Raw genomic sequence first — 27,833 nt, 5'->3', positions numbered from 1 at the left:
GTAACGCAGTCTCTCTCTCTGTATACCCTAGCCTCCATCTCTGCATACCCAGGACGTTCTTCTGTATAATCTAGCCTGTGTTTTGTACACTTTAGCCTCTCTGTATAAACTAGCCGGTCTTCTGCATACACGAGTCTCTCTGTATACCCTTGGATGTCTTTTGTATACACTAGCTGCTCTTTATACATTAGCTCTCTGTATACCCAAGCCTCTCTATACACTAGTCCGTCTGTATACACTAGCAAGTCTGCATACACCAGCCTCTCTGTGTAACCCAGCCTCTCTCTCTGCATACCCAAGATGTTCTTCTCTAAAATCTAGCCTATTTGTATACACTAGCCTGTCTTTTGCACACATTAGCCTCCCTATATAAACTAGCCGGTCTACTGTATACACTAGTCCGTCTGTATACACTAGCAAGTATGCATACTCTAGCCTCTCTCTCTGTATACCCTAGCCTCCATCTCTGCATACCCAGGACGTTCTTCTGTATAATCTAGCTTATCTGTATACACTAGTGTATACAGACAGACTAGTGTATACAGAGTACCGACTAATGTGTACAAAAGACAGGCTAATGTATACAGATAGGCTAGATTATACAGAAGAACGTCCTGGGTATGCAGAGCGCTCAGCTTCAAGGTATGGCCAACGTGAGTAATATGAGGGACACTCCTCACCCCCGCCCCCACCTACCAGATCTGAGTTTCATCCCCTTGCCCTCTCTGCCCCGGTCATCTGGTGGCAGTTTTATGCACTCCCTGGCCCCCACCCTTTCATAATCCTTACTGACCTTTCTTTCCGCTGCTCACAGGAACACACTGGATGACTTGTCTAATTAACCAACTTGTACAAGACACCGCTATCCTCCTGTCTGACACCGGTCCTCCTTGGAGGCTTTACCCCTCACTGTGTGGGTGGTCCCTGCCTCTCCCTGGATGCTCCACATATACCACAACGACATTGTCAGAGGGGCACCACTTGACAGGACACGGGGCTGTCATTCCGGTGGCATCTCCCATTGGAGGAAGGGATGATGGCCCCAACCCCTTGGCAGCAGGTTCTTTCATGTACAGACCAGGGCGGCTCATCTTCCCTTCTGGAGTCTTCACCTTAGATGGGGGAGTTGCACTTTGGGGGGTCTGAGTGATACCTAATGCGCTGTACTGGAAGGGCTTGACATTCCCGCATATGTGTCCCCTCCCCCTGGATGCGCCCCTTGTCCCCCCCTCTGGCTCCCACCTACTCTTTGCCGACATTGCCTTCTGCAGCTTTCGGGGACCCTGGATGACTTATTTATTGAGCCTATTGGTACGAGACACTGCTTCCCTCCAGGGTGACTCTGGACCCCCCTGGAGGATTTACCCCTTACTGTTTGGGCGGTCCCAGCCTCCCTCTGGATGCTCTACACAGCCCCCGATGGCGATGCAGGAGAGACACTAATTGGCGGGCCCCAGGACTGCTGCTCGGGTGAAGTCTCCCATTGGATGGAGGGATGGTGGCCCTAGCCCCTTGCCTGCCGGATTTTCCATGCACCGACCAGGGCTGCTCCTCTTTCATCTTGATGTGGTGACCATGGAGGGGAGGAGTTGAAATTTATGGGGTCCGGGTGTTTGCTGGTGGGAGTGCGCTAAAGGACTTGACATTTCTGCATGTTTGTCCCCTCTCCTCTGTTTCCCCCTCCCTTCCCTCCCTTACCACCCTTCCCTTCCCTCCCCCTTTCCCCCTTACACTCCCCCTTTCCCCCTTCCACTCCCCCTTTCCCCCCTTCCCTGCCCCTTTTCCCCCCGGGGCGTGGACGGGGGAGAGGGGGTAAGGAGAGGACAATCTGCCAAAGGGAGAAATGCATTTGTTCGGGGACTGCATGTACTTTAGGGGTATGGGACGGGGGTGGTGGATCCCATTCTGTGATGCCTTTTCTGTTGTGACGGGGCTCCCTCGTGCATGCCTATGTTTAGGGTGAGCCGAGGAGACCCCTCAGTGCTGACAGTTATATGCTCTACCTCTGTTTTGGTTATACTACTGTTTTTTGTTTCTTTGATGTTACTGATTGTCTTTTATTTGCATACCGGTATCAGACGTGACATTTACCACTGCCGGGACTGGGGGGACTAGGATTCGGGGGCTCCCTCTCCGACCTGTCTACCCAATAACCCAAGTAGGACAGCGCTTTAAACCCAGTGTACATCCGGTAAGCGCTATAGCATAATTGTGCTGTTTTAGTATACCCTTCCTGTACTGTTGAGTGCGGACAACCCTTAATTTCCCTCTCCCCCTGGGGTTGAGGTGCCCGGCCTCTTTTTCCCTTTACCTTTCCTTCCATTTGCCCTTCCTTTCTCCCCCTTAGTTCCCGCCATGCATTACCTACCCAAAACCTACCTTGGTTCAACTTTCTTTGCTTTTCTCTGACGTCCCCCTCCCCTTCCCCGAGGAGCGATGGGAGACTCAGTCAAGGTCACCTCTCTAAACGTTAAGGGACTGAACTCCCCTGAAAAATGGTGGATCCTCCTGTGAGAACTGAACACATCCTGTACTGATGTGGCCTTTATACAAGAAACACATTTTAAAAATACTAGCCTCCCCTTTCTATGGTCGAGATCCTTCCCTAAGGTCTACCACTCTACTAACCCCTCCTCTCCATTCTGATCTCTAGCAGGCTCCCCTGGGTTCTCCAGGATTCTCTGGTGGACCCTGGGGGCCAATATCTTTTTCTTAGGGGCCACATTGGAGAGCGCCTTTTTACATTTGCCACTGTGTACGCTCCCAATGATCACCAAGACACGTTCCTCAGAACTACCCTGCACAGATTATGTGACTTTCGGGAGGGCCAATTGATATTAGGTGGGGACTTTAATGTCCCCTTTCGCCATCGGTTGATACTTCTGCCTCTTGCTCCTCGCTCCCTACCCCTCACCTAGGTCTCTATTCTGGCACCTTAATGAGAGCCTCCTCCAGATACCGGAAGTTTTAGCAGATGTGACCAGGGAATTGGACCTTTATTTCCAAGAAAACTAAAGCAGGACTGTGACCCGGGGATAATTTGGGAGGCTCACAAGTCAGTACTCCGCAGGGTACTTATCAGGCACGGGGCGCGCATCAAACGAACACGGAAGGAACAGCTTGCTAATCTGTTTCGTGAACTTGCCTCTGTGGAAGCGAAACATAAACATACCCCCTTACGGACCTTAGAGATTGAATTGGGGACACTCCATACCCATATTCCTGTCCTACTCCATTATAAAGCGAAAGCGGCACTCCAGTTTTGTCGTAAACTGGCGTAGGAGTCAGAGGACAAATGCAGAAAAATCTTAGCCAGGTCGGTAAAGGAGTTGAAATCTGGCTCTTACATACCACAGTTGATAGATGAGAATGGCCAGAGGGCTCTACCCCAACCCAAATAGTCGAAGTCTTTGAAAAATGTTACTCTGTTTTCTACAACCTGCCCGATTCAGGGTCTGGACAGGACAATATAGACATATATGTAACCGGTTCTGGTCTACCAACCCTCTCATCGGAATCACGGGAGTACTTGGAGGACCCGATCACACTGGAAGAAGTCCAGACGGCTGTGGGACCTCCGAAGGTGGGTAAGGCTCCGGGCCCTGACGGATATACCGCACAATACTTTAAGACCTTCCTCCCTATTCTCGGCCCGCGCTTGGTGAATTTATTTAATACTCTGAGCTCGAATGGGGATTTTCCTGAGGATACTCTTAGAGCCCACATCTCGTTGATACCTAAGGAGGGCAAAGACCCGGGCCTATGTGGGAGCTACAGACCCATTTCCCTCCAAAATTCGGTCCTAAAACTATTCTCTAACTCCTCGCCACGTGATTGGCACATCACTTGTAGTCCCTTATACATATTGACCAGTTAGGTTTTATTCCCACCAGGGAAAATAGGGACAACACCACTAAGGTGCTTACCCTGATCCGTAAAGCAAAGTCATCTGGGACCCCTTGTCTTTTCATGAGTACTGATGCCGAGAAGGCTTTTGATCGGGTCAAATGGACATTAATGTTCTCGGTCCTTCGCCATATAGGTCTGAGTGAACGGATGCTGGCATGGATAAGTAAAATATACTCACGTACTTACATTCCACCGGACATCGCGCGTACGTTTATGTTGAACTTCCCCCCACCCCTTGTCACTAAGATCCGCAGTTTGCTTCACGGTGGCATTCTGGCCTCCATTCCTGGTTCAGCAGATGCAATCTCATTAAAATGAACATACTCCCTAAATTTACTTATCTTTTCCAAGCTCTCCTGATCCAGATTCCAGTCCTGTTTTTTAAGCAAGTTCCATCCTTGCTCACTCAATTTAACTGGGCTCACAAAAATCCCAGACTTAAGCGGTCACAGCTGACATTGTCTAAACAACAGGGAGTGTTGGTTCTCCCTAACTTGCAACGCTACTACCTGGCCTCCCATCTGGGGCGTGTATTGGACTGGAATCGAAACAAACTTTCTAAGCTCACTCCCAAATTCCGATAAGAAGCACCATGTGGTGCTATAAGTATTTACCCACAGAATTTATGTCACATCCCACTATAGGGGCTTAGTTGAAAGTCAGTCACCTGATCGCTACCCAAAACACACTCACGTCTTTGACTTCCCCCCTATTCCCTATACGTGGCCATCCAACCTTTGAACTGGGGACCCACTTAGAAATTCCAACCTAGACAATGCGTCTAAATTCATCATTGATGGAAAATGGCCTTCTTTCTCAACCCTAACAGATCCGACAGGGCTTTTCCAACTGCCTTTTTGGGGAGCTGCGCAACGACATCATTTTCTCCATTCCATCCCCAATCCTCAAACGTTCGCCCCCCCTCAGACGGAGTTTGAGACTCTATGCAGGAGCGAAGGCCCTTTGGCCCACATTCTCTCTCAAACAGATTACCCACACTTAACCTGTCTGTCCAACTGGGAAAAGGACCTTAATTGCTAATTTTCCCCAGCACAGAGACAACACATTATCACTTTGGCTCTCAAAATGTCGCTGTGCACGAAGATACAGGAGACGAATTTTAAACTTCTCACCAGGTGGTATTTGACACCATCAAAGCTGCAGAAATGTTTCCCCTCTTCCTCGAACATATGCTGGAGGTGTGGAGAAGAAGAGGGCACGTTGCTGCACAAATTTTGGTCCTGCCTCAGCTTGGTGGACTTCTGGACAGAGCTCCGATGCATAACACAAAAATTCACAGACTTCTCCATCCAGGAAGAGGCTGCATTCTTTCTCTTGCACCATTCACAGATTCCCATTAAGAAGTACAAAAAAATCAATTTTACGGCATGTGATAAATGCGGCGAAATCCTGCATCCCTCTCTATTGGAAAAAATGTTCCCCCCCTTTCATTACTCACTGGCTTAAGAAAATGGAGGACTTGATCCTCACATCACAAGGTAAACAAGAATTTTTTAAACAAACCTGAGACATCTGGAATACCTTTATATTCTCGCTGGAAGGATGTCGCCTGCTATCGCCTTAGTGCTCTGAGCTTTCCTTGACTGGCCCCTTGGACAGTGGCTGCCATCGTGTCTCGTCCCCCCTTCTCCTTTTCTGATCTTTCAACCCTTCTCTTTTCTGCCTTCCTCCCCTATCTCTCACCCCCTCCACCCCCTCTCTCTTTTGGAAAGAGTGGAAAATTGGGAATGACGACCCCACACCCCCCTCTGGATGGATTATGCCGGAGGGACCTGGGGTTTGTGTGACCCTGGATCTTGGTACAGTACTTTATCCGTGCCTCGAATCATTGTGATTGATGGAAGGCAGACTCACAGTTGCGAATATACCTGTATCAAGTATTGTTCAGCTGCTTTTTGCTCTGTATTTCTCTGTTGCATTATGTACTCGGGGGACCGTCTTCCCCTATTTGGAGAAAAAATTATATTTGAAAAAAAAAAGAAGCCTACGACACCTGGTATTCCCAGGCGGTCTCCCATCCAGGCATTAACCAGGCCCGACCCTGCTTAGCCTCCAAGATCAGACAAGATGGAACAGATTCAGGGTGATGTGGCCGTAGCCAATATCTTCAGGCACTCTCAACTCTCTTGACAAACACCAAGATGGTCACCTTGGAAACAAGCGGAAAAAAATAGGTCAACGGCAACAACATAAAAAGAAGCCTACGGCATCTGGAAATCCCAGGCGGTCTCCCATCCAGGTACTAAACTGGTCCCAACCCTGCTTAGCCTCTGAGATCAGATGAGATTGGGCTCTTTCAGGGTGGTGTGGCCGTAGGAGATTTCTTCAGGCACTCTCAACCTTGACTAACGCCAATATGGTCACCTTGGGAAACAAACAAAAAAATCAAGTCAACGCCAACAACATGAGAAGAAGTCTGCAGCACCTAGTATTCCCAGGTGGTCTCCCATCCAGGTATTAACAAGGCCCGACACTGTTTAGTCTCTGAGATCAGACGAGATCTGGTGCTTTCAGGGTTATGTGGCCATAGGCGAGCTCTTCAAGCACTCTCAACCCTCTTGACAAACACCAAGATGGTCACCTTGGTAAACAAACAAAAAAAAAAAACAAGTCAACGCCAAGAACATAAAAATAAGCCTTCAGCACCTAGTATTCCCAGGTGGTCTCCAATCCAGGTACTAGCAAGGCCCGACCCTGTTTAGCCTCTGAGATCAGAGGAGATCGGGCGCTTTCAGGCTTATGTGCCCATAGGCAATCTCTTTGGGCACTCTCAACCCTCTTGACAAATGCCAAGATAGTCACCTTGGGAAACAAGCGAAAAAAAAACAGGTCAATGTCAACAACATAAAAAGAAGACTACGGCACCTGGTATTCCAAAGCCATCTCCCATCCAGGGACTAACTAGGCCCAACCCTTCTTAGCCTCAGAGATGAGAAGAGATAGGGCTCTTTCAGGGTGATGTGGCTGTAAGCGAACTCTTTGGGCACTCTCAACCCTCTTGACAAATGCCAAGATGGTCACCTTGGGAAACAAGTGAAAAAAAAAAAAACGAATCAAGGCCAACAACATAAAAAGAAGCCTACAATAACTGGTATTCCCAGGTGGTCTCCCATCCAGGTACTAACCAGGCCTGACTCTTCTTAGCCTCCAAGATCAGATGAGATTGGGTGCTTTCAGAGTGCTCGGACTCTTTCCCCATCACTAATGGGACGAGGCAGGGGTGCCCTCTGTCTCCCCTAATTTTTATTCTGACACTGGAACCACTTATTTGTCACGTTCGGAATGACCCGAATATTACTGGCATATCCAAACCCTCGGCACACCACAAAATTGCGGCGTACGCTGACGATCTAATTTCTTTCGTCTCCAATCCACACATTTCGCTTCCCAATATACTCGCGACTCTCCGGCGATACGGCAGCCTATCAAACTATAAAATCAATTGCACCTTTGGCTGTATTGAATATATCGGTCCCGGATGGTGAGGCCAAGAGGCTACGCTCCGCTTTTCCATTCTACTGAGCTGAAAAATCTATACGTTACCTGGGCGTTGACATCGCAGCGGATTTGGCGCAATTGTATCCGCTTAATTTTGTCCCTCTCCTGAATAGACTGAAATCTGATTTGGGAAACTGGCATGCTTTAACACTGACCTGGTTCAGGCGCTGTAATGCATTCAAAATGACGGCCCTCCCGCGGATCTTATACTTGTTCCAGACATTACCGATCCGGTTACCCCCAATCTTTTTCAGACATCTGCAGGTGCTGCTCCGGGACTTTATTTGGGCGCGCAAACTGCCCAGAGCCTGTTTGCAATTGCTTGCCAGACCAAAGGACAAGGGGGGTCTGGGTCTCCCAGATCTGAGACAATACAACAGAGCGACTCTGCTAGCGAGAGTCGTTGATTGGCATTGTAATGGCCCACACAAGCAGTGGGTGGAGATGGAGATTGAGGATGGATCCATTCCCCTATTGACCTCCCCGTGGCTCCTGTCCTCCCTACCAAAAGACCTCAGAGATCACCCCGTAGTGGGAGCTACGTTGGCTGTTGTGCGGAGGTTGTTCCGCTGCACACACATTGCTCCCCTGCCGTCACCAATGACTCCGGTTATAGGTAATCCAGACTTCCCACCGGGATTTACCAACAAGAAACTGCGACAGTTGACAGTGGTAGGGAAACAGCGTCTGGGAGAGGTGTGGTCCTCGGGAGGGCTCCCGACCACGCAAACCGTCGCCGAGCTTTCTGACCCTCCGCTTGACTTGTTTAATGCTTATCAACTTCGTCACTTTCTTCTGGCCATACAAAGGGCCCCCTACACTCCTAGAGACCTGACGCCCTATGAATCCATCTGTCACAAAAAGGAACCTGTGCAACACACCCTCTCCCTCCTGTACAACCTATTAAGTAGTCAGGAGGAGGAGTCGACCCCACCATTTATCCACAAATGGGAGATTGCATTTGGCATCACATTTACCCCACAACAGATAGGGAAGATCCTGACATTAGTACATAAAGCTTCCATCGCAAACCAATATCAAGAATCAGGATGCAAGATAGTCTCACGCTGGTATAGAGTCCCATACCTTCTGAATAAAATGAATAGATCGATTCCGGATGTTTGTTGGAGGTGTAATTCAGATACGGGGACCATGGGACACATTTTCTGGGCATGCCCGGCCTTGAGGAACTTTTGGGTGGAGGTGACCGGGACGATAAAAACTCTCAGAAATGTAGATATCGCAGACAACCCAGCAGCGTGCCTTCTACACTTGACCGAACAGCCTGTTCAAAAATACAAAAAAACCCTCACGATGCAATTCCTGAACGCCGCCCGGGCCTGCATTCCCACACTGTGGAGGCAGCCTCAGCCCCCATCCAAGGTGCTGTGGTATTCCAAAGTCAATCATATTCTCCGGATGGAAGAATTGACCGCCACCCTTCACAACACTGAAGAGGCATTTAGTGTTACATGGAGGCCCTGGAGGTATTTTACTGGTACCTGAGACTACATTTGGGAGGTGAGCAGCGCCCCTGTCCCAGAAAACGACTGAACATCTAACGTTTACCTACGTAGGCCAAGTCTGCCCTGGGTGGCATTCCCCCCCTCCCTTTTTGTCTTTATTTTTCTTTTTTTCCCCGCCGCCATCCCGCCCCCCTCTTCTCTCTCCGTCTTTGCACTCTCTTCTTCCCCCGTCCTCCCTTTTCACTATGCCTTGTCTCCTTACTAGCCTTTGGGACCCAGAAGAACCCCAGGGTTCTGGACACGACCGGCTCATATTTTACTCTGGTTCACATAGGTCATGATAAGCTGGCTCGCTGTGGTCCCAGTTGTTCTCCATGATTACATTTGTCCGAACGGAGCTGCATTAGTTATACTGTACTACATGTCGGAGGTGGGGTTTCTCTCTTTTCTGCATGAAACTCTAGGACTCCCCTCTGAGAACCCAGAGTTATTTGGCTGCCTATTTTTTGTTACCATGTAATTGTGACCCTGGGTTATGCTGTATGGTTGACTGTTATATTTATGTTGTTCTACTTATACTTAATAAAAGAATAAAACAAAAAAAAAAAATAAGTCAATGCCAACAACTTAAAAAAAAAGCCATGGCATCGAGAAATCCCAGGCGGTCTCCCATCCCGGTACTAACCAGGTCCCAACCCTGCTTAGCCTCTGAGATCAAATGAGATTTGGCTCTTTCAGGGTGATGCAGCCATAGTAGATTTTTTCAGGCACGCTCAACCCTCTTGACAAATGCCAAGATGGTCACCTTAGGAAACAAACAAAAAAAACAAGTCAACACCAACAACATAAAAAGAAGCCTACCGCACCTAGTATTTCCAGGCGGTCTCCCATCCAGGTATTAACAAGACGCGGCCCTTTCTAGCCTCTGAGATCAGCGGAGATTGGGCGCTTTCAGGGTGATGTGCCCATAGGCAATCTCTTTGGGCACTCTCATCCCTCTTGAAAAATGCCAATATAGTCACCCTGGGAAACAAGCGAAAAAAAACAGGTCAACGCCAACAACATAAAAAGAAGAATACGGCACCTGGTATTCCAAGGCCGTCTCCCATTCAAGTACTAACTAGGCCCAACCCTTCTTAGCCTCTGAGATCAGAAGAGATATGGTGCTTTCAGGGTGATGTGGCTGTAAGCGATCTCTTTAGGCACTCTCAACCCTCTTGAGAAATGCCAAGATGATCACTTTGGGAAACAAGCGAAAAAAACAGGTCAACACCAACAACATAAAAAGAAGCCTGCGGCATCTGGAAAACCCAGGCGGTCTCCCATCCAGGTACAAACCAGGCCCAACCCTGCTTAGCCTCTGAGACCAAGCGAGATTGGGCGCTTTCAGGGTGTTGTGCTCATAGGCAATTTCTTTGTGCACTCTCAACCCTCTTGACACATGCCAAGATGGTCACCTTGGGAAACAAGGGAAAATAAAACAGGTCAACGCCGACAACATAATGAGAAGCCTACGGCACCTGGTATTCCCAAGCTGTCTCCCATCCAGGAACTAACCAGGCCCATCGCTGCTTAGCCTTCGAGATCAGATGAGATTGGGATCTTTCAGGGTGATTTGGCCGTAGGCACTCTCTTTGGGCACTCTGAAGCCTCTTGACAAAGGCCAAGATGGTCACCTTGGGAAACAAGCTAAAAAAAACAGGTCAAAGCCAACAACATAAAAGAAGCCTACGGCATCCAGTATTCCCAGGCGATCTCCCAATTAAGACACTAACCAGACCAGATCCTTCTGTGGCACCTGGTCTTCCCAGGCAGTCTCCCATCCAGGTACTAACCAGGCCTGACGCTGCTTAGCCTCTGAAATCAGACGAGATCGGGTGCTTTCAGGTTGATGTGGCCGTAAGCTTTCTCTTCAAGACACGCCCAACCCTCTTGACAAACGCCAAGATGGTCGCCTTGAGAAACAAGCAAAAAAAACAGGTCAAAGCCAACAACATAAAAAGAAGCCTATGGGCTTACAGCGGACCCTAAAAGATGGGACCCACTAGCTCTGTCATGGTTCGGACGCTGTAATGTGTTGAAGATGAACGCAATGCCACGACTTCTGTATCTACTACAAGCCTTACCTATCAAAATACCCCAGACTTTCTTTCATGCGGTTCGCTCAATCTTTATCAAGTTCCTCTGGCGCGGAAAACATATGCGTATTGGTAGGGCAATGCTATTGCGACCGAAATTGCGGGGAGGTATTGGCTTCCCGGACCCTGCTCTATATTACACAGCGACGCACATGACACCGGTGGTTGACTGGTGCCGGTGTTCTGCCATATACTGTCCGGCCATGATATAGTGTCTGCGCCGTACTGCGCATGCGCAGTACGGAGCAGACGAAGCTTCGGAGATTTTCATGCGCGGTGAGTGGAGGTGGTAGCCCCACCATCCAAGTGGACATAGGGTTGTGAATATTAGAGGGCCCCTCGCAGGCGAGCTTCGGGCTTGGCCTCGCTGCGCTCGGCTCTTTTATATTCTTTTATATTCTTACTCTATGTCACATACTCACAGTCCCGGTACAAATATGCAAAATAGAGCAAAAGAGTACATGGTTTATTTTGATGTATGATAGTTTTATTGCATGCTTGATGTGGATGATTAAAATCGTGTAGTGATCTATATTTAGCATAAGAATGAAAAGGCATAACATGGCAATGAGACAAAATCCATTAGAGATGTGAGCTAGATGAAATGATGAAATGTCTCTGTATAGCCCAGATTGTCTTCTGTTATCACTTAGCCTACCCTCTAAATTCACTAGCCTCTCTATATACACCAGCATGTTTACACTAGCCGGTCTTCTGCATACAATAGCCTGTCTTCGATATACACTAGCCTATGTTCTGAATACACTAGCCCGTCTTCTGTCTTCTGTATGCCCTAGCCTGTCTTCTGTATACATTAGTCTCTCTGTATAAACTAGCATCTCTGTATACCCCAAACTGTCTTCTGTAAAAACTTGTCTCTCTTTATAGCCTGTCTAGCCTTTCTTCTGTACACACTAGCTTCTCTGTATACACTAACCAGGCTTCTATATACAATAGCTTCACTCTATGCACTAGCCTCTCTGTATAATCTAGCCTCTCTATATACCCTAGATAGTGTTCTGCATCTCCGTAGTGGTAGCCTCTCCGTAGAAGCCAGCCTTTATTCTGTATTCACTAGCCTTTCTTCTGTATGCTGTAGTCTTCTATATATACTAGCTTCTCTGTACACCCTTGCATCTCTGTAATACACTAAACCCTCTGTATACCACAGCCTCACAGCCTGTCTTCTGTATACACTAGACTGTAAACACTAGCTAGAATACACCAGCCTGTCTTCTGTACCCACTAGAATCTCTGTATACACTACCCAGTCTTCTGTATACACTGTCAGCTTGGATGTATACCCAAGCCTGTCTTCTGTATACACTAGTCTCTCTATATGCACTGTCCTATCTGTATACACGCGACTCTCTCTATACACTAACCTCTCTATATACACTAACATCTTTGTATATACTAGCCTCTCTGTAAATTAGCCTCTCTGTGTACCCCAGCCTCATTGTTTACTCTAGCATCTCTGTATACTCAAGCCTATCTGCATACACGAGTCTGTATTCTGTATTCACTAGCCTGTATTCACTAGCCTTATATATACTAGCTTCTCGCTTCTCTGTACACCCTTGCATTTCTGTACACTAGACTCTCTGAATACACTAAACCCTCAGTATACCACAGCCTGTCTTCTGTATACATTAGACTGTAAAAACTAGCTAGAATACACCAGCCTGTCTTCTTTACCCAATAGACTCTCTGTATGCACTACCCAGTCTTCTGTATACACTGTCAGCTTTGATGTATACCCAAGCCTGTCTTCTGTATACACTAGTTTCTCTATATGCACTGTCCTTTCTGTATACTCTCGACCCTCTCTATACATTAACCTCTCTATATACACTAACATCTTTGTATATACTAGCCTCTCTTTAAATTAGCCTCTCTGTGTACCCCAGCCTCACTGTTTACTCTAGCATCTCTGTATACTCAAGCCTATCTACATACATGAGTCTTCTGTATTGTGTATTAACTAGCCTTTCTTCTGTATGCTGTAGTCTTCTATATATACCAGCTTCTCTGTACACCCTTGCATCTCTGTAAACACTGTGTAAACTAGCCAGTCTTATGTATACACTCGCCGACTGTATACACTAGACTCTCTGAATACACTAAACTCTCTGTATACCACAGCCTGTCTTCTGTATACACTAGACTGTAAAAACTAGCTAGAATACACCAGCCTGTCTTCTGTACCCACTAGACTCTCTGTATACACTACCCAGTCTTCTGTATAGAATGTCAGCTTTCATGTATACCCTTTCTGTATACACTAGCTTCTCTATATGCACTGTCCTTTCTGTATACACTCGACTCTCTCTATACACTAACCTCTCTATATACACTAACATCTTTGTATTTGTCTTTAAACTAGCCTCTCTGTGTACCCCAGCCTCACTGTTTACTCTAGCATCTCTGTATACTCAAGCCTATCTACATACACGAAACCTGTATTCTGTATTCACTAGCCTTTCTTCTGTATGCTGTAGTCTTCTATATATACCAGCTTCTCTGTACACCCTAGCACTGTAACAGTGCTAGGTTCCTGTATTACAGAAACAGAACACCAGCAATAAGGTGTATACTGTGCAGGAGGCACACAACACCGACTCTAACTTCTGCACTGCAGATGCACGTATTGCAGAAATTGAACACCAGTAATAAAGGGTAGCTTCAGGTGTGTACTGTGCAGGAGGCACATAACACCCACTGTAACAGTGCTAGGTTCCCAAGCAGTAAAGACACTGTCCCTGCCTATCGTCCTCTTTCCCTGACCACCGCAACACACTATACAAGGCCGCCGTGCTGGCGGCCTTATATAGTGTGGGGTGTGTACTAAACCCCCCTGAGCTATAATTGGCCACAGGAATCCTGCCTGTGGTGAATTGTGGCTCTCCTCACACAGGATGTCACATCTGTTCTTATTATATAGAACCTATTATGCTCCTCGTAAACTTTTTCAGTTTGGCCGAACGGCCGGACGCAAGTTGCCCCCGGTGCGGGAACATGGGGGGAGACATGATGCACATGTTTTGGAGATGCCCGAAGTTGATCCGCTACTGGACAGAGGTGACAGGAACCATTGATCGGGTGGTTGGAACCTCCACCAGGATGGGGGCGAAGTATTGTCTCCTGGGATTAGTTGAAGGAGTTGGAAACTCGGGAAGTAGCCAGATGGCAGTTCTGAGATGCCTATTTCAGGCAAGGAAACTGATTGCCCAACCCTGCTTAGCCTCCAATGTTGGCAATGACTTGTTTTTTTTCGCTTGTTTCCCAAGATGACCATGTTGGCGTTTGTCAAGATGGTTGAGAGTGCCCGAAGAGATCGCCTATGGCCCCATCACCTTGAAAGTGCCTGATCTTGTCTGATCTCGGAGGCTAAGCATTGTCGGGCCTGATTAGTAACTGGATGGGAGACCAACTGGGAATACCAGGTGCCGTAGGATTCTTTTTATGTTGTTGGCGTTGACATGGGTTTTTTTTTCCGCTTGTTTCCCAAGGTGATCATCTTGGCATTTGTCAAGAGGGCTGAGAGAGCCCAAAGAAATCTCCTACGGCCACATCCCCCTGAAAGCGCCCGATCTCATCTGATCTCAGAGGCTAAGCAGGGTCCGGCCTAGATAGTATTAAAGGTGCCGTAGGAATCTTTTTATATTGTTGGCTTTGACCTGTTTTTCTTTCGCTTGTTTCCCAAGGTGACCATTTTAGCATCAGTCAAGAGGTTTGAGTATGTCCCAAAGCATTCGCCTGAGGTCACATCACCCTGAAAGCGCCCGATCTCAGAGGCTAAGCAGGGTCTGGGTCAGATGGGAGACCGCCAGGGTCTATGTTGTTGGCGTTGACCTTTTTTTTTTCACTTGTTTCCCAAGATAACCATCTTGGTATTTGTCAAGAGGGTTGAGAGTGTCTAAATAGAACACCTATGGCCACATCACCCTGAAAGCGCACAATCTCATCTGATCTCGGAGGCCTAGCAGTGTACGGCCTGGTTAATACCTGTATGGGAGACCATCTGTGAATACCAGGTGCCCAACAAGAGGGTTGAGAGTGCCCAAAGAGATCATCTACGGCCCCATCACCCTGAAAGCGCCCAATCTCCTCTGATCTCAGAGGCTAAACAGTGTCGGGCCTGGTTAGTACCTGGATGGGAGACTGCCTGGAAATACCAGGTGCCATAGGCTTCTTTTTTTGTTGTTGGCTTTGAACTGTTTTTTTCGCTTGTTTCTCAAGGCGACCATCTTGGCGTTTGTCAAGAGGGTTGGGCGTGTCTTGAAGAGAATGCTTACGGCCACATCACCCTAAAAGCACCCGATCTTGTCTGATTTCAGAGGCTTAGCAGCATCAGGCCTGGTTAGTACCTGGACGGGAGACTGCCTGGGAAGACCAGGTGACATAGAAGGATCTGGCCTGGTTAGTGTCTTGATTGGGAGATCGCCTGGGAATTCCGGATGCCGTAGGATTCTTTTTATGTTGTTGGCTTTGACCTGTTTTTTTTCCCTTGTTTCCCAAGGTGACCATCTTGGCATTTGTCAAGAGGGTTGAGAGTGCACAAAGAAATTGCCTACGGGCACAACACCCTGAAAGCGCCCAATCTCGTTTGGTTTCAGAGGCTAAGCAGGGTTGGGCCTGGTTTGTACCTGGATGAGAGACCTCCTGAGTTTTCCAGATGCCGCAGGCTTCTTTTTATGTTGTTGGCGTTGACTTGTTTTTTTTGTTTGTTTCCCAAAGTGGCCATCTTGGCGTTTGTCAAGAGGGTTGAGCGTGCATTTGATCTCAGAGGCTAAGCAGGGTTGGGACATGGTTAGTACCTGGATGGGAGACCGCCTGGGATTTCTCGATGCCATAGGCTTTAGTTTTAAGTTGTTGGCATTGACTTATTTTTTTATTTTTATTATTCTTTTATTAAGTAGAACAACATAAATATAACAGTCAACCATACAGCATGACCCAGGGTCACAATTACATGCTAACAGAAAATAGGCAGCCAAATATTTCTGGGTTCTCAGAGGGGAGTCCTACAGTTTCATGCAGAAAATAGAGAAACCCCACCTCCGACATGTAGTACAGTATAACTAGTGCAGCTCCGTTCGGACAAATGTAATCATGGAGAACAACTGGGACCACAGCGAGCCAGCTTATCATGACCTACGTGAACTAGAGTAAAATATGAGCCGGTCATGTCCAGAACCCTGGGGTTCTTCTGGGTCCCGAAGGCTAGTAAGGAGACAAGGCATAGTCAAAAGGGAGGACGGGGGAAGAAGAGAGTGCAAAGACGGAGAGAGAGGAGGTGGGGGGATGGCGACGGGGAAAAAAAGAAAAATAAAGACAAAAAGGGAGGGGGGGGAATGCCACCCAGGGCAGACATGGCCTACGTAGGTAAACGTTAGATGTTCAGTCGTTTTCTGGGACGGAGGCACTGCTCACCTCCCGAATGTAGTCTCGAGTACCAGTGAAATACCTCCATGTAACACTAAATGCCTCTTCAGTGTTGTGAAGGGTGGCGGTCAATTCTTCCATCCGGAGAATATGATTGACTTTGGAATACCACAGCACCTTGGATGGGGGCTGAGGCTGCCTCCAAAGTGCGGGAATGCAGGCCCGGGCGGCATTCAGGAGTTGCATTGTGAGGGTTTTTTTGTATTTTCGAACAGGCTGTTCGGTCAAGTGTAGAAGGCACGCTACTGGGAACCCAAAAGTTCCTCAAGGTCGGGCATGCCCAGAAAAGGTGTCCCATGGTCCCCATATCTGAATTTCACCTCCAACAAACATCCGGGATCGATCTATCCATTTTATTCAGAAGGTATGGGACTCTATACCAGCGTGAGACTATCTTGTATCTTGATATTGGTTTGCGATGGAAGCTTTATGTACTAAGGTCAGGATCTTCCCTATCTGTTGTGGGGTAAATGTGATGCCTAAGTCCCTCTCCCATTTGTGGATAAATGGTGGGGGTCGACTCCTCCTCCTGACTACTCAATAGGTTGTACAGGAGGGAGAGGGTGTGTCGCACAGGTTCCCTTTTGTGACAGATGGATTCATAGGGTGTCAGGTCTCTAGGAGTGTAGGGGGCCCTTTGTATGGCCAGAAGAAAGTGACAAAGTTTATAAGCACTAAACAAGTCAAGCGGAGGGTCAGAAAGCTCGGCGACAGTTTGCGTGGTCGGGAGCCCTCCCGTGGGCCACACCTCTCCCAGATGCTGTTTCCCCACCACTGTCAACTGTCGCAGTTTCTTGTTGGTAAATCCCGGTGGGAAGTCTGGATTACCTATAACCGGAGTCATTGGTGATGGCAGGGGAGCAATGTGTGTGCAGCGGAACAACCTCCGCACAACAGCCAACCTAGCTCCCACTACGGGGTGACCTCTGAGGTCTTTTGTTTGGGAGGACAGGAGCCACGGGGAGGTCAATAGGGGAATGGATCCATCCTCAATCTCCATCTCCACCCACTGCTTGTGTGGGCCATTACAATGCCAATCAACGACTCTCTCTAGCAGAGTCACTCTGTAGTATTGTCTGAGATCTGGGAGACCCAGACCCCCCTTGTCCTTTGGTCTGGCAAGCAATTGCAAACGGGCTTTGGGCAGTTTGCGCGCCCAAATAAAGTCCCGGAGCAGCACCTGCAGTTGTCTGAAAAAAATTGGGGGTAACCGGATCGGTAATGTCTGGAACATGTATAAGATCCAAGGGAGGGCCATCATTTTGAATGCATTACAGCGCCCGAACCAGGTCAGTGTTAAAGCATGCCAGTTTCCCAAATCAGATTTCAGTCTATCCAGGAGAGGGACAAAATTAAGCAGGTACAATTGCGCTAAATCCGCTGCGATGTTAACGTATAGATTTTTCAGCCCAGTAGAATGGAAAAGAGGTGCGGAGCCTCTTGGCCTCACCATCCGGGACCGATATATTCAATACAGCCGACTTGGCGCAATTGTTTTTATAGTTTGATAGGCTGCCGTGTCGCTGTAGAGACGCAAGTATTTTGGGAAGCAAAATGTGTGGATTGGAGACGGAAAAAATTAGATCGTCAGCGTACGCCGCAATTTTGTGGTGTGCCGAGGGTTTGGATATGCCAGTAATATTCGGGTCATTCCAAACGTGACACATAAGTGGTTCCAGTGTCAGAATTAAAATTAGGGGAGACAGAGACCACCCCTGCCTCGTCCCATTAGTGATGGGGAAAGAGTCCGAGCACCACTCGGTCACCCGTACCGCTGCCGATGGCGTGGAGTAAAGCGACATTACCCAGCTCATCATGTTGGGGCCAAGACCTATATGTTCCAGGGTGGCCTGCATAAAGTGCCAAGGTGACCATCTTGGCGTTTGTCAAGAGGGTTGAAAGTGCCTGAAGAGATTGCCTACGGGCACATCACCCTGAAAGCACCCGATCTCGTTTGATGTTGGAGGCTAATAGAGTCGGGCCTTGTTAGTACCTGGATGGGAGACCGCCTGGGAATACCAGGTGTCGTAGACTTCTTTTTATGTTGTTGGCGTTGACCTGTTTTTTTTTCGCTTATTTCCCCAAGTGACCATCTTGGTGTTTGTCAAGAGGGTTGAGAGTGCCTGAAGAGATTGCCTATGGCCACATCACTCTGAAAGCACCCAATCTCATCTGATCTTGGAGGCTAAGAAGAGTCGGGCCTGGTTAGTACCTGGATGGGAGACCACCTGGGATTACCAGTTATTGTAGGCTTCTTTTTATGTTGTTGGCGTTGATTCGTTTTCTTTTTTTTGCTTGTTTCCCAAGGTGACCATCTTGGCATTTGTCAAGAGGGTTGAGAGTGCCCAAAGAGATCGCTTACAGCAGCATCACCCTGAAAGAGCCCAATCTCGTCTGATCTCGGATGCTAAACAGTGTCGGGCCTGGTTAGTACCTGGATGGGAGACCGCCTGGGAATACCAGGTGCCATAGGCTTCTGTTTTTTTTGTTTTTTTATTTAGTAGTATGCGACATACAATGCAAAGGCAACTTCACAGAATGTGTGATACAAATAGTTACAAACAAATGATCATATTGCATGGATATCAGAGCCAATGGTAAGACGTCTGAGGAGAATAGCACGTGTACAGCTTTGCGGTCATATCAATATGAGATTAAAGCTCCATCTCGTTGGGATCCTCTACCACTTAAAATATTATTGATACTAGCCCTGCTACCCTCGAAGAGTTTAGATATCCATAGATAGGGGAAGAGTATTGTGTAGTAGTCAAATGGGGTCGGAACATACCATTTTCTTTTCCCTTTTTTGAGTTAAGAAGGGAAATAGTAGAACTGAAAGGAGGGAGAAGGGGAAAGAGAAGATTGGGGAAAGAAATGGCAGAAAAGGAAAAGAAGGGGTAAGGGGGTGTCGTGGGTAGAGTGGATAGGGTGGGGTCCCCTCCCAGGGAGCAAGAGACGCCCTCGGCTCACCAGCTCATCAGCTGTCCAACGTTTGGAACAGCGATCTCCAACGATCACCATGAGCTTACTATGTCTCGCGGAGGTATTCTTCCGAAAAGCGAAACTGGGTCCAGTAGAACCATCTGTTCCCATGCTCCTCCGTTTTATCCCTCATTGTGGCAGTCAGGTCTTCCATTCGTTCAATATCATTTACCCTTGTGAACCACTGGGTCACCATTGGAGCAGATTGCTCTTTCCACTGACTTGGGATGCAGGCCCTAGCTGCATTGAGGAGATGTTTAAGTAAGGACTTATGATAACGCTTTCTCGACATAGGAGTTAGATTGAGAAGAACTGCTGCGGGATCATTGGCTAAGGAAATGTCTGTGAACTTGTGGATGAGTCTCAGGACAGGCTGCCAGAATGTTTGTAATTTAGGGCTTTCCCAGAAAATGTGGAGAATGGTGCCATATTTGGTCCACAGCGACAGCAGCGGTCAGATTGACCGGGGAATATTTTGGCCAACACCACCGGTGTACGATACCAGCGTGTGATCAGCTTATATGAGATCTCCTGACATTTACTGCAGAGTGACGACTTATGGGCGAAAAAGAGTATTCTGTCCTTCTGTGGTTTGGAGAATGTAGTTTGTAAGTCCCTTTTCCATTTAGCTAGGAAGGGTGGATCCGTGGAGGATTGTGCGTCTGTCAGGATTTGGTAGGACCTAGAGAGGGAACCACGAACTGGGCCATCATCCAGGCAAAGTTCCTCGAAGGGGTGGAATTGTCTAGAGAAGAACGAATGGTTAGGTAGTGATCCGAGGAAATGGATTAGCTGTCTAGCTCTCCAGCTATCCAATGCAACAGGTACTTGCTCTAGCAGTATGGTCCCCATGGGAATCAAGCCCGTGGGTCCAAGAAATAGGGCTGCTCTCAGAAGCCCTTTCGGGGCTTGCCTGGTAAAGGCCTGGTCAGACAGGCCCAGAGGGAATCTAGGATGTCCAATAATTGGGGTCATAGGAGAAGGGAAGTTAGTCAGGTGGGAAAGGTGAAAAAAACTATCCATCTCGGCGAGCGAGGGGCCAATTAACGGGTGAGTAGTCACACAGGGCTCCAATGGCCTCCCCGCCCAAGGCAGACCAGCCAGTGGAACCCGCGCCATCTCCTGCTCTAGCTTGACCCATAGCTTCAGTTCCCCATGCCGGTGTCTTATCACATATGGTCCCCCATCGGATAGTGTCCGCTGTGTACTGCGCATTCCGAAAATTGCCGAGCATGAACGGCGCCTGCGCACTGAGTCCAGGTTCTATCCCCACTATCCAAGTGGACATAGAGTAAGAATATAAAAGAGCCGAGCGCAGCGAGGCAAAGCCCGAAGAGTGGCGAGTGAAGCTCGCCTGCAAGGGACCCTCTAATATTCACAACCCTATGTCCGCTTGGATGGTGGGGCTACCACCTCCACTCACCGCGCAGGCGCCGTTCAGCTTTGGAGATTTTCCGAAGCTTCGTCTGCTCCGTACTGTGCATGCGCAGTACGGCGCGGACACTATATCATGGCCGGACAGTATATGGCAGAACACCGGCACCAGTCAACCACCGGTGTCATGTGCGTCGCTGTGTAATATAGAGCAGGGTCCGGGAAGCCAATACCTCCCCGCAATTTCGGTCGCAATAGCATTGCCCTACCAATACGCATATGTTTTCCGCGCCAGAGGAACTTGATAAAGATTGAGCGAACCGCATGAAAGAAAGTCTGGGGTATTTTGATAGGTAAGGCTTGTAGTAGATACAGAAGTCGTGGCATCGTGTTCATCTTCAACACATTACAGCGTCCGAACCATGACAGAGCTAGTGGGTCCCATCTTTTAAGGTCCGCTGTAAGCCCATAGGCTTCTTTTTATGTTGTTGGCTTTGACCTGTTTTTTTTGCTTGTTTCTCAAGGCGACCATCTTGGCGTTTGTCAAGAGGGTTGGGCGTGTCTTGAAGAGAACGCTTACGGCCACATCAACCTGAAAGCACCCGATGTCGTCTGATTTCAGAGGCTAAGCAGCGTCAGGCCTGGTTAGTACCTGGATGGGAGACTCCCTGGGAAGACCAGGTGCCATAGAAGGATCTGGTCTGGTTAGTGACTTTTTTTTTTTTTAATTCTTTATTTACGGATTGCAGGTAATACAGAGACAAACTGTAAAAGACATAGATCCCTCAGTTTTCCAGGTTAACAAAAATACATAGTTAATACTTTGTGGGGGACCGGGGGAAACCTAACAACCTATGTCAGCAGCAGCCCCAGCCGTGGCTAGGCCACCACATTATCCCACTCTAATCATCTGGCACCCCAGTGTCTACTTATAAACCAGGGCAGTCCCCGGGGCGATCCTCCTCAAGGCCCAAACTGAGGGGCCTCTAACATCGGTCACCTTCATTCTACTGGTCAAAGAGCTCAGCCGGGACCACCCCGAGGGCCGCCAACCCCTGGCTGGGAAATCGAGGGAACAAAACGAAAAGATCCTTGCAATCACCATGTATTTTAATTATACTTGGGAGTTAGGGGGTAGGGAAAGAGGGGGGAGCAAATGGGCAGGAGAAGGGTATGGGGGTAGAAAGAATGAAAGTTATAGGGGGCTAACAGTGCTACGAGGCAGACAGGGGAGAGAGTGAACCAGGGTGGTATACGAGAAGGGAGAGAAAGAAAGAGGACTCCGATGGGTTCCCACGACCGGACCCTTCCCTCTATACACGTGCCAGAGCCTACAGATAGGATCTGTATGCGTCGGAAAACCTGAACAGGCTCCAAGGCAACCAACGAGCAGTGTGCTCTTCCTCCCTGTCGCCTAACGCTGATGTGAGCTGTTCCATACGGTAGATGTCGCAAACTCTTGCAAACCAGTGAGACACCAGTGGAGCGGCCTGCTGTTTCCACATGCTAGGTATACATGCCCTGGCCCCACTCAGAAGATGTTTTAAGAGAGATTTATGGTACTTATTGCTCGAGAGTGGGGTCAGATTGAGGAAGATCGCAGCTGCGTTGTTCTGGAGATCAATAGCCGTGAGGTCAAAAATGATATTGAGAACCTGTCTCCAGAAATGGGCCAGTTGAGGGCATTCCCAGAAGATATGTAGTAACGTGCCGGCTTGTTCACCGCATCTCCAGCACAAAGGGCTGTGACCGGGAAACATAGCCGCCAGGACAGTGGGGGTCCTGTACCATCGGGTCAAAATTTTATAAGCTATTTCCTGGTATTTACTACATAGGGATGACTTGTGCGCAAAAAGAAGCACGCGGTTCTTCTGGTCTGGCGAGAGCCGGACATGCAGGTCTCGCTCCCATTTTTCCACGAACACCAGGTTACCCTGGGAGAGTTGGTCCAGTAGGATGCGATATGACAGGGAAAGAGACCCTCGGGTCGGTTCCTCTCCTGAGCATACCTCCTCAAACGATGTTAGGGGTCTGCGGAATTCGCCACTGTTTGGCAAAGATTTCAAGAAGTGGGAGAGTTGGGCAAGCTTCCACTGTCCCAGGGCCGTGGTTGCTAACGCCTCGTACATAGTGGAGACCGCTGTCCACGTCCTAGGGCCAAGAAAAGAAGAGGCCCGCACAAGGTCCCGGTCAGGGTCGAGGCGGAAAGACTTTTCCGTCATGCCGGGTTCAAAGCGTGGGTGTCCAATAATAGGAGTCATGGGCGAAGGGAAACTGGGCACGCCCGTCAGGGTAAAATATCTGTCTAGCTCTTGTAACGTTGGCTCAATGAGTGGGTGTGCCCACGTCGCTCCCGACCAGCCCGGTCCACTCCAGGGCAAACCCTCAAGTGGAAATGGTACGGATTCACGCTCCAGACGAACCCACAGCTTATCCTTCAGGTGTCTGCACCAGTCAACTACTCTGTTCATGTGCACCGCCGTATATTACCATGCCGGATCTGGGAGGCCAATCCCTCCCTTGTCTTTTGGTCTGAGCAGTAATGTTCGGCTGAGTCTTGGAGGCCTGCCCTGCCATACGTATCGAATAAAGATGGAGCGCATGGCTTTAAAAAATGATTGGGGGATTTTTATCGGTAAGGCTTGTAATAGATACAAGAGTCTGGGCATTACATACATTTTGAGCACATTGCATCTCCCAAACCAAGAGGTCGCCAACTTTGACCACCTCTCTAGATCTACGGCAAAATTTTTTAGAAGCGGCTGGAAATTCAATTGGAAAATCAGATGTGGGTCCGGGGGAACCAGCGACGGGAGGTTTGCCGAAGCTAGGTACTCGTCAATGGCCGCTGTGCCGGCCTGGAGGGCGTCTCCTGGGTCCCGGGGGTGCAAGTTATAAAGGGCTTCATAGAAAGATCGGAAACACTCCGCTATCTCCCGTGAATCATGAAGCTTGGCACCCGAAGGGGAGGTTATGGTTGGAATGAAGGACGCGTTGCGTTGGGCACGCAGGGAGTTCGCTAGGGACCTACTACACTTGACTCCATATTCATAATACGTCCTGCGGACCCACATGAGTCTGGTTCTAGCCTGAAAGAGAGAGAAATCTCTGATTTGTTCTCTAAGATCTCTCACCTCCACCTCCAGCGCAGCAGTCGGCTGGGATTTGTGTCGTTGTTCACACGCATGCAACTTGGCAATAAGTTTGGAGAGAGCCTCAGTTTTGGCCACTTTGAGTCTATGACCATGTTTAATAAGAATGCCCCTAATGTAGCATTTATGAGCCGCCCATAACATGAGGGGGTTGGAAACAGAATCACGGTTATGATCAAAGTAACTTTCTAATTCCCTAAGCAGGTCTGCGTGGGTCTCAGGGTCCTTCAGGAGAGACTCGTTCAGTCTCCACCAGGACTGACCACGCGACTCCTGTTGTAGCTTCAGCATCAAAGAAATCGGGGCATGGTCAGACAGGGCTATGTGGCCTATCTGAGCGTCTGTGACCGCCGGGATAGCATTGTGGGCGACTAAAAACATATCTATACGTGAGTAAGAACCACGAGCGGTGGAAAAGAACGTATAGTCCCTATCCTGTGGGTGAAGCGTACGCCACACATCGATCAGTCGGTGGGAGTGTAGCAGGTCTCTTATGTGTGAACGCGTTCTCGCAGAAATCGCAAAGGTGCCCGATGATGAGTCTCTGCGGGGGTCCAAGGTGAGGTTAAAGTCCCCCCCAATGATCAAAGTACCCTCCGAGAATGCAGCCAGGGCATCCAAGGATGCTTCTAAGGCCGGCAGCTGGTCCACATTCGGCATGTATAGGTTGGCAAGAGTAAAAGTTTGCGAGTGGAGAGTTCCCTTAATGAAGAGATATCTCCCTTCACTATCGGCTTGGACAGCTAACAGGCGCCACGGCAAGTTTTTAGCAAGAAGAACACACACTCCTCTCGATTTGGAAGTAGGGGACGTGCTGTGGTGGGCCAGGGGGAAGTGCTTACTATAAAGCCGTGGTATTTGGTCTGTCCTGAAATGGGTCTCCTGGAGGAAAACTATTTGGGGCTTCATCCGCCACAATTCTGTTAGGCAGCTGGACCTTTTTTCAGGTACATTCAGCCCTTTCACATTACAGGAAACCAGCTTCAGGGCCATGACGGCAGTGGTACCCGGCCGGCGGTCCCCACCAGAGTCAGTAGTAGATATAGAGTTCAAGCACAGAGGAAGAGGAGGAGAAAAAGGAAAAGCAGTAACGAAGCGGAGAAGGTCCGGAGTTAGTAGGGAGGAGGAGGGTAGGAGGGGTGGGGATAGATCGGGGAATTGCTAAAGCTCCTATCGGAGAGAACCTGCCGGTTAGGGCAGAGGGGCCTAGTGGGGGAAGAGGTAAGGCACTGCAGAGGGAGGAACTCGTCGGTGCAGTACCCCTCCAGCATCCCATGGTCCATGCAGTCGCAATCGGGCGTGCACGGAGCTTCTTTGGCATCTTAACTACGACATCAAACGCATTATAGAACATCACTGCAGCAGGTATCGGGCAGTTAACAACAGTAGAACAGTGCATAATTAGACCAACATATTAAACTTTTCAACACAGAGTATAGATAACTTTATACCACCCAGGCACCCACCCCTCCCCCCCCCCCCAGAAAAAAAAAAAAAGGAAAAAAAGGGGGGGGGGAGGAGGAGAGGGGGAGGGAGCAGGAACGCTGCCCAGGGGCACCCGGGGGCACCACCAGGCAGTCCAAAAACACAAAGAGCGCCGAGACTAGGGCACCTGTAGATAAACAGTAACGAGAATGGTGAACAGTACCGCCAATAACTCAGGGCTTCGTCCAGGAAGCGCAGTGTCCAACTCTGTTCTTCCAATGTCCTTCCTCTCCCCTAGCTGGGGCGCTGGGAACAATGGCCCGTGGCATGGTAAACAACACAAAGCTGGATACTCCAGCCGTCTATGTTGGTAGAGAAAAAGAAAACAAAAAAAAAAGGGTATAACACAGGAATAACGGAAAATTACTGTACTCTCTCAGGGTTCACGATCTTGAGGGGCCTGCGATCTCTGATGTTGGGATCGACGGTGGCGTCTCACTCTCTGTTGCCTGGTTGAGGGGTTGTTCGTCGGGGCCACTGCTCCCTGGGGGACAACAGGAGCCAACCAGTCGGGGACCTGAACCGAGGGCAGGCCCAAAGCCTCCAGAAAGGACGGGACCTCCGAAGGGTGTCGTAGCGCAAGGGGCCTCCCATTTTTGCGCACTATAAGGTGAAACGGATGGCCCCACTTGTATGGAATCCTCCGTTCAGTTAGGTGTTCCAGAAGGGGTCGCAGACAGCGTCTCATCTGGAGGGTCTTGCGGGATACATCTGGCAGACCGCATAAAACGTCACGTGGCCGGTTCTCTGTGGGGCTCCTGGGGCCCAGGGTCCTGTGGACTCTATCAATGGCTATTACTGTGTCAGCAGCGCGGTCCAGACAGGCGTTAAATATAGCTGTAACTGTGGCTTTGAGGTCTGCCTGGCCAGCGGCTTCGGGCAAGTCTCTGATCCTGATGTTGCGTCTGCGGTTGCGATTCTCAAGGTCATCCACTAGGAGTTGCAACTGTGTGACTCTTTCAGCAAGGGTATCATGTGCGGCTTGCAGGCCAGAAACATCAGTGGTCAGGGAGGTCACATCCGATGCCAGGGTGGTCACCCGCTCGTTCGTAGCCGACACGTCACGTTTGACCCCTGCGATTTCATGTCGCAGGGTCGTTTCAATCCTGGCTGCCATACAGCTAAAGTCTGCTTTAGTGGGAAGGTTTTGGAGTAAAGCTAGGATGGCCTTGTCCCCCAATAATGCCGGTGCTGGTGGCAGCGGTGGGTCCCCCTGTGTGTCTGAGGTAAGAGCAGCCTGGCCATTCGGTCCTGGGATGAGGCTTCCACTGCGGGAGGGTCTCTGGGACAGTTGGGAGTTGTGAGGGAACCAGGGTGGCAGGCCGCTATGGTCCGGGCTGTCAAGCGAGGCCATGGACAGTGAGCGGGGGAGACACGGGGACAAGTCACTAGGCGGGGAGAACGGGGGCATGTTGTGTCCCTGCATAGCAGTCTGCTCACCTTCCCTCTGTACCGCGTGTCCTGGAGCGCCGGAGGCCGCGGGCGCCATCTTGGCTGGATCCGGCGTGGAGGCCGGAGGCTGCAGCGGGACCAAGTACCTGTCCATGGCAGCAGCGGCGGACCCCGCTCGGCTGGCTGTGTTCCGCCGAAGCGCGGGGATGTCGGCGATGCCGAAATATGCGACCAGACTGTGGTAAAGGGGTGTGGAGGGGTCACGGACCGGGAGCTCCGGAAAAGAGCGTCCTCACTCCTTCATGCCTAGGTCACGCCCACCCTGGTTAGTGTCTTGATTGGGAGATCGCCTGGGAATACTGGATGCCGTAGGCTTCTTTTTATGTTGTTGGCTTTGACCTGTTTTTTTTAGCTTGTTTCCCAAGGTGACCATCTTGGGACGCTCAGATAGGCCACATAGCCCTGTCTGACCATGCCCCGATTTCTTTGATGCTGAAGCTACAACAGGAGTCGCGTGGTCAGTCCTGGTGGAGACTGAACGAGTCTCTCCTGAAGGACCCTGAGACCCACGCAGACCTGCTTAGGGAATTAGAAAGTTACTTTGATCATAACCGTGATTCTGTTTCCAACCCCCTCATGTTATGGGCGGCTCATAAATGCTACATTAGGGGCATTCTTATTAAACATGGTCATAGACTCAAAGTGGCCAAAACTGAGGCTCTCTCCAAACTTATTGCCAAGTTGCATGCGTGTGAACAACGACACAAATCCCAGCCGACTGCTGCGCTGGAGGTGGAGGTGAGAGATCTTAGAGAACAAATCAGAGATTTCTCTCTCTTTCAGGCTAGAACCAGACTCATGTGGGTCCGCAGGACGTATTATGAATATGGAGTCAAGTGTAGTAGGTCCCTAGCGAACTCCCTGCGTGCCCAACGCAACGCGTCCTTCATTCCAACCATAACCTCCCC

General features: G+C 49.3%; 5 pseudogenes; 3 read left to right on the top strand and 2 right to left on the bottom strand.

The window, feature by feature from the left end:
* Window positions 1-6,128: 6,128 nt before the first annotated feature.
* Window positions 6,129-6,248, bottom strand: LOC143957460 (5S ribosomal RNA; annotated as a pseudogene).
* Window positions 6,249-10,402: 4,154 nt separating this feature from the next.
* Window positions 10,403-10,521, bottom strand: LOC143957433 (5S ribosomal RNA; annotated as a pseudogene).
* Window positions 10,522-14,371: 3,850 nt separating this feature from the next.
* On the top strand, window positions 14,372-14,490 carry LOC143957531 (5S ribosomal RNA; annotated as a pseudogene).
* Window positions 14,491-18,614: 4,124 nt separating this feature from the next.
* Window positions 18,615-18,733, top strand: LOC143957267 (5S ribosomal RNA; annotated as a pseudogene).
* Window positions 18,734-18,836: 103 nt separating this feature from the next.
* LOC143957495 (5S ribosomal RNA) lies at window positions 18,837-18,955 on the top strand (annotated as a pseudogene).
* Window positions 18,956-27,833: the final 8,878 nt, after the last annotated feature.

Source organism: Lithobates pipiens, unplaced genomic scaffold, assembly GCF_037356315.1.
Source record: "Lithobates pipiens isolate NorthernLeopardFrog02 unplaced genomic scaffold, aLitPip1_a1.2 Scaffold_52, whole genome shotgun sequence".
Taxonomy (NCBI): Eukaryota; Metazoa; Chordata; class Amphibia; order Anura; family Ranidae; genus Lithobates; species Lithobates pipiens.
Note: the sequence above shows the minus strand (reverse complement) of the source record. Positions and strands in the feature narration are given on the sequence as shown.